This window comes from Protopterus annectens, chromosome 1.part1 (assembly GCF_019279795.1).
Source record: "Protopterus annectens isolate FY-2018-M chromosome 1.part1, PAN1.0, whole genome shotgun sequence".
In the NCBI taxonomy this organism is placed as follows: domain Eukaryota; kingdom Metazoa; phylum Chordata; order Ceratodontiformes; family Protopteridae; genus Protopterus; species Protopterus annectens.
In genome coordinates this window covers 1,594,104,336-1,594,117,742 of record NC_056726.1, presented here as the reverse complement: position 1 = coordinate 1,594,117,742, position 13,407 = coordinate 1,594,104,336, and positions in this window count along the sequence as shown.

Below are 13,407 nucleotides of genomic sequence, written 5' to 3'. Positions count from 1 at the left end.
CATTAGGTGGGAGTTTTTATTTTATTTTATTTAGTTATTTATTTTTTTTTTAGAATAAGGGTTCTGGTAGGGATAGTTAACATTATAAGAGATGGGTTTTTGGGAATTAGAAGACTTGCCAAGAAGAAGGACTGGCAGCGAGGATGTGTGTCTCAAGCAGATGTAGTAGACCCTGGTGTAGTAGTGGCCTTACTTGCTTTAGTCTTGATTGTTTGTTTGTTGTGTCTTTCGGCTTTTCCCGATTAGGGGTCGCCACAGCGGAAGTCCAGTCCGCTAATGATTGGTAGTGGATTTTTACGTACCGGGTTACCAGCCCTGACGCACAACCTTCAACGAAGGCACGCTCCATTCATGTATGCCTCCACACAGAAGACGCTCTAGCTGAGAATCGAACGGGACAACGTCTTGCTCTGAGGCGACAATGCTACTGCAGCACCACCACCGCAGTATATGCTATTGGAGATAAATTTCTTTGTTAGGCTATTGGTGGTGAGCGTGGATTAAATTATAATACCTTAGATTTCTGGGTACTACAATACTGAATAGTACCTGGTTTCCTAGTTACACGTTATTTTTCTTATATTTTACTTCAAGACTAAGGTCATAAGTCCTTGTTTGAGTAGCACCATAGACATGATCTTTTACTGTGCCAGTATAATTTGTCTCCATGTTTTCTAGATTTTTATCTATATGGTTTTAATTCACAATGATATGGACCCAACTGGTCTGGTTGTAGGTAATAAAGGATAAACGCAGCTTCCACAGCAAGTCAGTTTAATGTACGAAAGACATCCAAATACACGGCAGGAACAAAATCCACAACATTTAATACACTCCATTAAGCGCTTTCATCCGCCAATGGCAGACTTCATCAGAACAATTGGCATCAGCAAATGCTGAATGTTATATATGAATTTTGGCGCCAAATACTTTAAAAAGAAAAGGTTTCTTAAAGGCATAAACACTTGAAAATTTACTTAGATACTAAAACTATAATATACTTTGCATTTTTTGAAAATTGTAAAAATACGATATATATGTTCTATCTATACAGAATACTCTCCTCTATCTTAATATCTAAAATCTAATAGTGTGTAGGATATGAGATAAAAACTTGAATCATATAAAAACACGATGTATGTAAAACACTAATAATAGGAATAATAACCATTCAATTCATATACAATGTCAACATTCTGTGATAATTGATACATCCCACTTCAGAAGGACACAACATAATAATATAAAATACTCATATACTTGATATGTATCAATATATAAATTATGTAAAAGATGAATTAATAATAATTATTGTATAATATAGATAAATAAATAATTATAAATAAGTATAAATAAGTATATTCAGATAAATACTTAAATAAATAAATAAATGAATATATAGATAAGTAAATACATTATAAAATAGGATATGAATGTGTTCTAAGGCATGACTACCGCATTAAAAGAAATGGCTTAATACTAATAAAGTCATTTAGGCCAGGCTTTCTAGTGGCATCAACTAAAATTTGCCAATTGCTTTCTCTACATGCCAATCTAGTTTTCCAGTCCCCTCCCAAAGGATTTGGATATTCTTTATCAATAATGGAAAACTGGAAAATGTGTTGTTCCCCAGCCTCACTGATGTGTTTATATAGCGCATTGTTAGAATCTTTACATTTGATCTTATAATAATGTTCATAAATGCGTTTCCTCAATTGTCTATCAGTTTTACCTATATAGAATGCAGGGCATTCTATACACTTCGCTAAATACACAACCTGTTTAGTATTACAATTACCATCCATACTTTTTATCCTTGTACCATTCACATCTTCTAATATTATATAAGACTGATTATTAATGTATTTGCATTGCTTACATCTCCCACATCTCTTAGTAGAGTCCCTTATATTTCTATTAGTACTTTCTTCACTCCCCACTTTTTCAAGTAATTTTTTGAGGTTTGGGGCAGTCTTATATACTATTTTGGTGTAATGACCTAATTTCTCTTTATATACATCAGATACTGTCACTATGTCCCAATGTCTAGTTAAAATCTCCTTAATAATATCAACATAGGGTGTGTAGGTAAGAACACATACCCTACCTGCTGGAAAACTACTTGCAGATCTTATATTCCCATTGGTGTCATATTTACCTATTAATGGGATATACTTACTATCCCATTGAGCAGAGACATATTTAATCGTGTCATCTATTAAGTGTTTGGATATCCTCTATCCAAAAAAAGTTGTCTAATAAATTGCATCTCAACCTCCATTTCACTTCTTATAGATGACATCCTGGCACCCCTAATACACTGTCCTTTAACAATATTCTTGAAAATGTGACGTGGGTGATTACTGGTATAATAGACATAATCATTAGAATATGTACTCTTCCTAAAAACCTTAGATGCAAATCCATTTTTTGTTTTGTAAACATATGTGTCCAAATAGGAAATACCACTATCACTAAAATTAAAAGTGAATTTTAAAAAATTGGTAGTTCCATTAATGTATTCCACAAATTTGATAATATCATCGTTCAAGCCATTCCATAAGATAAAAATGTCATCTAAAAATCTTGCATAAAAGATAATTTTAGAAGAATATTCGCTATTAAGTACATATTTAGTCTCCCAATCCAGCATCACCAAATTGGCAAAAATGGGTGCGCATGACGCACCCATAGCTACCCCTTTGCTTTGTTTAAAAACTTCACCCTCAAATATAATGTAATTATGGTCCAGGACTAATGACATCATATCCAAGATAAGGACAATCCTGTCCCAACTTAAACTAGAGTAACTCCAAAGACTGTTACAAAAATAATCCAATCCCTCTTCTTTTGGAATGCTAGAAAATAAGTCACAGACATCTATCGTAACAAATGTGTACTCTGTATTCCATAAGGTAGGTGACAATTTACCTAAAAAATCCCATGAATCAATGATAAGGTGGGGAATATTTTTATATGTATGTTTAGTCCATCTATCTATAGTAAGACCTATATTAAAAGTCTTGGATTTAGATCCAGATATTATAGGTCTAAATGGTGGATTTGGTATAGATTTATGAATTTTGGGTATACCCACTATGTGGGCCATAATAGGATATTCAATACGTATGAAATCATAAATCTCCTGTGAAAGTCTATTATCCAATAAATATTCTTCTATAGATAAATCTATTTTTCTATATCCTATATGTACTTCATTCATGGACATACCATCGTAGTTTCCTGATTCATAAAGAATGTTATGAATAGCTTCCTTATATGCAAGATTGGAAAAAATGACAACTCCACCCCCTTTATCGGGTTTCATTATTCTAATATCTTTGTTTTTTATTAAATCATTCAAGCATTTCCTTTCTTTTACAGTTAAATTGTCCTCAGGCATATGGGATTGATCTTTATTTCTTATACGATTTTTATTATACCAATATATGTCTTTGCATACCATCTTTTCATAATTATTGATAGTGGGATAGCTGATGGGCATGTAACTACTTTTTTTCTTTAATTCTCTATCTGCAATTACTCGATTATCCTCCACTTCATTGAATTGTATCGCCAGATTCAATTTTCTACAAAATAATTTGATTTGTTTAATGGTATCCACCAATGAAAACTTAAAATTAGGTATGAACTTCATACCCTTGGCTAAAAGACTGTAAAACTCCTCTTGTATAAAGTAATCAGAGTAATTATACACTTTAAAACCATTATATGTGCTCATAATATGTTCATACTGTAATAAATTGTGAGGTTCATCAATAGTGTTCTGAATACCCACATGTGATACATGCATATGTGTAGAAGTCTCTCGAGGAACAAGCTCCTCTAAAATTTCCTGTTCACCTGATTGTAACTGTGATAGTTCTTTTTGAAATTGGGGTGAAATCTGCCCCCTTGAAAATTTTCCTTATTCTCTTCTCTCCCCTCTCTCTCACTAAATCTCCTATCCATATATACTAACTTCCTTTCTTGTGGCCAAATATAGGCTTTCTGAAGTTGGTATGCTTCAACATCCCGATCCAATTTCCCATTCTTTCTACTATGTATGTTAAATGCATGTTTGTCCGCTAAATAAAATTGCTTCTCATATAAATCCTTCCATGCTTGAAAATCACAGTGTTGCAAAATACTTTCGTTAATAATTTCCACTTCATTAATAAGAGTAGTCAATTTCTCATCATTATGTTTCATTAATAATTTCATAAATTGAAATCCAAAATCATCAAACAGGTTATTAAATTCATATTTAACACTATCACTATAAATCATCCCCATAGGGAGTTTAAAAAATCTTAGTCCTTTTGGTACTACTTGTATATCTATACATTTAGTCAAGTAGGCATTATCCTCTTTAATATTTTTAATAAGTGATAACTTTTTTCCAAAATTAAAAATCATATCCTTAATACTATTCTGGTGCATTTTTCTTGAATGAGAATGAGGCACTTGATATACATTGTCAAAATTACATTCATCACTTAAAAATTGGTTAAAAACATCATTATCAGAACATATTATTTTTTTACTGTCTTTTTTCCGTTTGTAATCTATGCCTTTGTCAAAAAATACGTCCTTTTTTGGACTAACAGTTTTATTTTTAACAGTACCTTTGTTTGGACAAATGTCCTTTTTGCCAACGGTCGAGTATGTTTTAAATATTGGATAAGTCTTAGGTCTCGCCCCTTGGTTCTCCGAATCCGCACGGTTGTGCAGTAAACTGAAATCAAACGTAAAATCCTTATCGGGAGACAAAACGAATTTGTCCTCCGTTGGCAGCATTTCCAACGAACCATGCCGAGTGTCGGATACACTCAGCTCAGTACATCGTTGCCCATTAGGAACCTCTGTTTCCATACTAGTGTCAATAGTCAAAATGATTTCTTTTTTAGAGCAACAATGCTTACCGGAAGAAACTGTCGGTAAACACTCAGTAACTGCAGTTGGTTTAGAAGCCTCCATGAGGCTATTAAACATATCCGTTAACTTCCTGATTTCTGTGTGCAAACCAGATACTTCCGCTCTGAGTAATCTGAGTTCCTCACTGTTTGGAACTTCCTGCGATTCCTCACCATTACCAGCCATGTCAGGTACGACAACTAGGAAAATCAGTAAGTACGAACACCACTCACAATGATATGGACCCGACTGGTCTGGTTGTAGGTAATAAAGGATAAACGCAGCTTCCACAGCAAGTCAGTTTAATGTACGAAAGACATCCAAATACACAGCAGGAACAAAATCCACAACATTTAATACACTCCGTTAAGCGCTTTCATCCGCCAATGGCAGACTTCATCAGAACAATTAGCATCAGCAAATGCTGAATGTTATATATGAATTTTGGCACCAAAAACTTATAAAAGAAAAGGTTTCTTAAAGGCTTTTCCCGATTAGGGGTCGCCACAGCGGAAGTCCAGTCCGCTAATGATTGGTAGTGGATTTTTACGTACCGGGTTACCAGCCCTGACGCACAACCTTCAACGAAGGCACGCTCCATTCATGTATGCCTCCACACAGAAGACGCTCTAGCTGAGAATCGAACGGGACAACGTCTTGCTCTGAGGCGACAACGCTACCGCAGCACCACCACCGCAGTATATGCTATTGGAGATAAATTTCTTTGTTAGGCTGTTGGTGGTGAGCGTGGATTAAATTACAATACCTTAGATTTCTGGGTACTACAATACTGAATAGTACCTGGTTTCCTAGTTACACGTTATTTTTCTTATATTTTACTTCAAGACTAAGGTCATAAGTCCTTGTTTGAGTAGCACCATAGACATGATCTTTTACTGTGCCAGTATAATTTGTCTCCATGTTTTCTAGATTTTTATCTATATGGTTTTAATTGCTGACCCATAACCCTCGCCCATGAATAGTAATCATTTTTTTTTAATTTTAGTCTTCATTTATGAAATGCTTTATGATAATTATGATTGTTATTATGTAGGAGTGTGTGTATGTTTGTTCATTTTATTTATTTTTGTTGAGTGTTCTCTTTTATTTGTAAGCAATTTTTGCAAAGGACTATAGTAAACATGATTTTTCATTTTGTAACTAGTTTAAGCCTGAAAAAAGGGGAAAAGTGGCCCATTTCTCTAATGTGGTAAACAGATGCAAATGTATTAGTACACTCTTTGTGTGTGTGTGTGTGTGTGTGTGTGTGTGTATATATATATATATATATATATATATATATATATATATATATATATGTGTGTGTGTGTGTGTGTGTGTGTGTGTGTGTGTGTGTGTGTGTGTGTGTGTGTGTGTGTGTGTGTGTGTGTCACATCTTTCACTTTTTACCACCAGCGATATGGACAAAGAAAAAATAACTAGGTAAAAACCTCTATATTAGGTACTCTTACTGGTGCTGTTAACTCAAAATAATTTCAAAATTTAGGAGGACTGGAACCAAAGTTTGAGAACAAATTAGAGGTGTTCCCAAAAATTCATGAGAGCTTAGAGGTGAGCATGGGCATGTGAATTGGACCTTTATGTTTTATGACTAAAGATGGATGACTTTTTGGTTTTAATAAATAAAGTACATACATACACACATAAATAAAATATTTAGTAGCAAGGCTTCAATAACAAGATGGAGGAGGATTTCTAATGGTAGTCAGTACCTTCAAAGAAACCCAGCTGGGAACCCACCACCCCCACTGACTGTTTTTGTGTTGTAACTGATGATGATTGTAGATGCAAGCTCAAATGATGTGCTAATAGCTTGTGTTTTTATTGTACAGGGACCAGTTTGCACACATTTAAAGATCACCACTTGTGAATGTTCTGTGTCATTTAACGATATTGCTTACCACAATTGTGGCCTGTGCTGAGACAAATTTGGGTATAAAGATATTTTGTGATTAAATTATTTAGACGTAAACTGGCTGAAAAAAATGTATCATGAACTACAGCTGACCTAAGTAATATGTGTGTGTGTGTGTGTGTGTGTGTGTGTGTGTGTGTGTGTGTGTGTGTGTGTGTGTGTGTGTGTGTGTGTGTGTGTGTGCGCGTCTTGTTCGGGCAGTACGTAACATACCGAAACTCACATTAGTAGCTTTCCATGCTGATACAAATAGCAAGGTCAAAAAAATTAAACTGTGATTTAATTTACAAAACACTGAAAGAAAAAAAATGCTTTTCTTTTGGGAGAGGCAAACAACTCATTTTCAAAAAATGGATTTGCTGGTTTTATTGTTTTTTTTTGTTCTGAATTCTTACAGTTATCCAAACTAGTTTTGAAGGTTGTGGGAGAAGTACTGTGCTTAATATGTGAAATCAACCTATTTCACAAATGTGGAGTGCATTGGGTAAAGTACTTATGCTATCCGGTATTGTGGAGTGCACTGGGTAAAGTACTTATACTATCTGGAATTGTGGCATCTATATCACATTATCGAAAGTTTACTTACTTGAATCAATAAAGGTCGAACTTTATTGATCAATTAAGTAAAACATCGAATAACGTAACAAAAAAAAAAAAAAAACTAAATGGTGTAGGCAGGGGGGCAAGCCCCCCTGCACCCCACACATCCCCCCTACTTAAGTATACCAACTCTGAGACCACACTACATTGAGGTAAATGGAAATCTCCCCTTACGGAGATTTCCGTTTACTTGCATGATGTTCTTCACTTTCGATATTGCTGTGCCGACAATATCAGACTCGATATTGTCAGCTTACGACAACGTGAAGTAGACCCGAATTGTGGCATGCATTGGGTAAAGTACTTATGCTATCTGGTATTGTGGAGTGCATTGTGTAAAATACTTATGCTATCCAGTATTGTGGAGTGCACTGGGTAAAGTACTTATGCAATCTGGGATTCTGGCATGCATTGGGTAAAGTACTTATGCTATCTGGTATTGTGGTGTGCATTGGGTAAAGTACTTATGCTATCTGATACTGTGGCGTGCATCAGGTAATGTATTTATGCTATCTGGTATTGTGGCATGCATTGGGTAAAGAACTTACACTATCTGGTATTGTGGAGTGCATTGGGTAAAGTACTTATGCTATCTGGGATTGTGGCATGTATTGGGTAAAGTACTTATGCTATCTGGTATTGTGGCGTGGAGTGGGAAAAGTACTTATGCTATATGGTATTGTGGTGTGCATTGGTTAAAGTACTTATGCTATCTGGTATTGTGGAATGCATTGGGTAAAGTGCTTATGCTATCTGGTATTATGGAGTGCATTGGGTAAAGTACTTATGCTATCTGGTATTGTGGAGTGCATTAGGTAAAGTACTTATGCTATCTGGCATTGTGGCGTGCATTGGGTAAAGTACTTATGCTATCTGATATTGCTGATTCGGTAGTATAGGTTTACAACTGGTTTTATTGTGGTGAAGGTTTTCTTAGAATGATGGGTCATTTATAGCATGGAAACTTAAGTGGACATGACAACCTCAGAAATCTGTAGGATACTTTTTAGAAGGACAGGTATTTTAGTCTATTAAAGTAGTTTGGGGTACTGAGACTGTAGTTCTTTTTTGGTAAGGGAACATTGATTGAAGTATTCTGAGTTGCTTTCAGTACCTTGTGAGGTACGTGCCAGTGGGGGCATTGCTTTCAATGATGGGACTAATAAAGGATGAAAACAGTAAAGATATAACTTCTTTGAATCTTCAGGATATCCCACAAAGGATAAGTTGTATAAGGTAAAAGAATTTTACAACAGAGGCATCGTGGCCAAATGAGAATCTGTGAGCGATATAAGGACCCAAGTATCCGGTGACTGTGCCAGAGTGAGATATCTGTATCGTAAGTGGTATGGATGCATGCTTTACCAACATAAACTATGCTGCATTTAGAGCATTGAAGGTAAGCCCATGATTAACAGACCAAGTATTTATATAGTCCTCTCATGCTGGAGAATTTGAATATCAGAATGGGGTTTGATAACTACACCTATTTCTCAGTCATCATAATCATCATCAGACTTCACAGGTTCATAGAAGGTTACTAGGCTAATGGCCCTAGGGCCCTTATAAGCCTAACCAGGTTCAATCCTTGTTCCCTTAAGGGTCTAGAGATATGGTCTATGTTATAAGCAGATCTAAATCAGCACTGACCGCCCCTATCCAAGAGGGACACAGGTGAAACCCCTTGGGTGAATTTGCAGTTTCCCATCCAATCATCCAACTTACACTTAAAAAGGGTTAACAAGGGGCTCTATTTAACCTGTATTGCAAGTTTATTCCAGAGGAGAGACAACCTCTGGGAGACATATCTGTCTCTCCAGAAAGGTCTGTTGATGTCACATGCTAGGTTAAGGTCCCTAGAATGAGTGAATCATGTACAATTTGACTTACAAATGTGCAGCATTTCTATTAAGGTAGGAGCAGCTGCACTGTAAGCAAGGTACAGGTTGCCTCGGAGTAGTCTATACAATGCAGAGTATGGGACAGTGATTTCAGTCTGTCCACATAAGACGTGTGCTGAAGACCCTGAATTTTCTTTGTGAGGAACCTTTGAGGTCTCTCCAGTTGCTGCAGGTGCCTGTTTAGGTACATACCAGAGGGAGCATTGTACTATATTATTGGCCTGATGAGGGTAGAGTACAGGGGGGCTTTAATGTCTTTTGTTCTGGAAGCTATGCCCTTGCTTATGAGGTGAGCAATGTAGAAGGCCTTCCTTACCACCATGGAGACATGATCATCAAAAGTAAGGTTGCTGTTAACCTGTGTTCTCAAATCTCTTACTACTGATTTAGAGGTCAGGGTGTTATTAATGTGGTAATGTGCGGGGACATCACCTTTGCCAAAGGGGATGATAGTGCATTATTTTTGCATTGAGTTTAAGACTATGACTTTGGGACCAATCACTGGTTTGCGTAAGTCCTTCATGTAGAATGTTGACATTATTTAGGGACTCAATGACTTCTCCCAGTTTGCAGTCATCAGCAAACTTTGTCAGCCACAGACCTTTTGTTTTTGCCTGTACTTCTGAGAAGTAGATTCCAAACAATAGGGGCCCCAGCACCAATCCCTATGGAACACGAGTGGTAATGGGTCTGCTGGTAGAGGTGGAGACCCTATTTGACTGAATGTGTTTTGTCTGTGAGCCAGTTTGCAACCCTCCTGACAGTACATGGGTTAACTCCCAGCTGGGTGAGTTTTTCAATGATGTCTGAGTGGGGGATTGTGTCAAAGGCCTTGGCCAAGTCTAAGTAGGCAGTATGCACAGATTTGTTAACAACTTATACAGATTCAAACTGCAGCAAAATGAAGCAAAAAAAATTCAGACCGTAAGAATTGTGAAATCACAAACATTTTAATCACTTGTAGCGCCTTGGTGCAACCACCTTCAATGAATATAATAATAGAATAATGTCAAGTATGCACAGATTTGCCTCCATCCAGGGCTTTGATGACAGTCTTGAAGAAGTCCACCAGGTCTAATAGGCAGGATCTCCCTTTAACCAAACCATACTGGGTCGGGTCAAGTGTATCCTTGCTGATAAGGTCCATGATGATTCTCTCCATGGCCTTGCAGATAAGGCTGGTTAGGCAATATAGTTCCCAGAGTCAGTGGATGCATCCCCCAGCCCTTGTGCAAGAGGATAACTGTAGCTGTTTTCCACTCAGCAGGGACAAAACCAGTGCTTTGGCTATGGTTGAAAAGCGTACCCAAATGGTGTTGCTAACTCCTGTTTTAAACCATTGAGAACACAGCCTGGGATGTTTTCAGGTCCCATAGAGGCTGTGTTTTTGGCCTTGGAGAGAGCAGTTAAGACCTGCTCTTTAGAGATAATAGGTGTAGAGTAGATGGTAGGAATGTTTTGGCGTATATGTCGTAGGGACGGGGGGGGGGAGTTTTCACTGAACCTGTCTGCTAGCAGGTTGACTATTTGCATTGGTTCAGTATATGTGGTACCATTCACTACCAGTTCAGTGCAAATCTGGGCTTTTCCTTTAAGGTTTCAGATGTAGCTAAAGAATGCCATATGGTTATCCTTAGCTAGGGATGCTAATCTAGATTTATAGTTAGCTTTAGAGGATTTTACAAGATGTCTTATTTGCTTGTTCTAGCTGAGAAGGGTGTGCTTTCAATTCTGAGATCATTCCTTCTTGCTCTTAGACAGCAATTTCTTCCTGTTATTATACAACCTGTTTATAGTGGATGTCCACTAGGCAGGCTTGTTTTTTCTTAAGGATCTTGCTTTGGTCCTATCAGGAACAGCTGAGTCAATACAATTGTATAGATGTTTATACAATGCATTTGTGTATATCACAGTATAGGTGTCCTTGCCATCAGTGGGAACAAGAGCTTTGAAGCTATTAATGCATTCTCATAAGGGCTTTGGAGAAGTTTTTTTAACCTAATTTCTCCTGAGAGGATGTAATGCTATTGTTACTTTAAAAGAGACTGATTTATGATCAGACATCACCAGGGAGTGCAGCACAATTGTGGTGATGCACCATTCTACCATGTTGATGAGTACTAAATCTAGAATGTCTGGGCCCTTTGGGGAGATGACAACTATCTGCTTCAAGGCATTTGAGCTAATGAAGTCCAAGAACCTTTGTGTGACTGTGTCTGTACATGTATAGGTTCATAGGTTCATAGGTAGATACTAGGATATCTGCCCTAGGGCATTTACAAGCCTAGCCAGAGTGTGTTTGGCTTTTGCCACCCTTTTAGATTAGATGACTGTGCCCCAGTATAGTAGGTCACAGAAGATAGCCCATTTAAGGTTAGTTTAAAGTGCCCCTGTCTAGCAGTGACACAGAGGAGATCCCAGGGGTAAATCTACGGTCTCCCATCCAATCGTCAAGATTCTTCTTGAAGAGGGTCATTGAGGGGTTCTGCCTAACATGGATTGGGATTTTGTTCCAGAGTGAGGGGAGCCTCTGGGATATGAATCTGTCTCTCCAGCATGTCCTGTTTATTTCTGTGCTGAGGTTTAAGTCACTGGAGCGTGTAGCTCTAAGGGATTTGGATTTCCTGAGGTGGAGCATGTCCATTAATTCTGGGTTAGACATGGCTTTATACGTCAGGCACAGATCGCCTCTGAGTAGGCAGTAAGCAACTGAGTAGAGCTGGAGTTTCTTTACTCTAACTGCATAGGGCATCTGCTTGAGTCCCTTAATCCTCTTGGTGAGGTACTTTTGGGGTCTTTCTAGTTGTTGCAGGTGTCGGGTAAGGTACATCCCAAATGGGGCATTGTATTCAATTATGGGCCTGATAAGTGATGAGTAGAGGGGGCACAATGACCTCTCTTGATCTATATGTGAACCGTTTCATGATAAGGTGGGCTATATAGAAGGTCCTTCTAACCACTTTGGCAATGTGATTGTCAAAGGAAAGATTACTATCTACTTGGGTCCCCAGATCCCTAATTACTTGTTCCGTACTTAATTGATTACCACCTATGTGGTAATTTGTGGGCACTTTGTTTTCCCAAAGGGGATGACTATGCACTTTTTGGCATTTAGCTTCAGGCCATGGCTCTGGCACCAGTAATCTGTCTCTGTGAGACCATTTTGGAGGATGCTTGTGTCAGTCGGCGAGTCGATTATAGCCCCCAGTTTGCAGTCGTCTGCGAACTTGGTCAGCCAAAGTCCTCCTGTGTTAGCCTGTACCTCAGAGAAATATATACCGAACAAGAGAGGTCCCAGGACTGAGCCTTGTGGGACGCCACTTGTAACTGGTTTAGAGTCTGACATGGCACCTGCAATTCTGACCATGTGGGTTCTATCCCTAAGCCAGTTTGCAACCCATCTTGTGACATAGGGGTTGATATTTAAGCTGGTGAGCTTGTTTATGAAGCCCGAGTGGGGTATTGTGTCGAAGGCTTTTGCGAGGTCAAGGTAGTCTGTGTGGACTACCTTCCCTTCATCTATGGCCTTGGTGACTGTTTCAAAGAAGTCGACCATGTTCAAGACTCAAGATCTGCCCTTAACAAAGCCGAATTGGGTAGGATCCAGTGTTTGGAGGTTCCCAATGTCTTTGTTTATGAGTTCCATGATGATACACTCCATAGCTTTGCAGACCAGACTAGTCAGGCTTATAGGGCGATAGTTACCGGGATCCGTTGTGGCACCACCTTAATGGAGTGGGACTCTGTTGCTGTACACCATTCTTTGGGTACATATCCTGTTGTAAGGCTGAGACTGAAAAGTGATTTTAAGTAAGGGTTCAGTTCTTCTTGGAGCTTGTGTAAAACGCAGCTCAGGACACCATCCGGTCACAGAGATACTGTGTTTTTTGCTTTGGAGAGGGCAGCTCTCACCTGTGCATCTGTGATGCCAGGGGGGCTACACTTTGTTGCGATAGTCATTTGCATGTTTGGGGGGAAGGGGGGAAGAAATTTGCACTGAACCTGTCTGCCAGGATGTTGGCAATGTCTGTGGGTTCAGTGTATTTTTTGTCA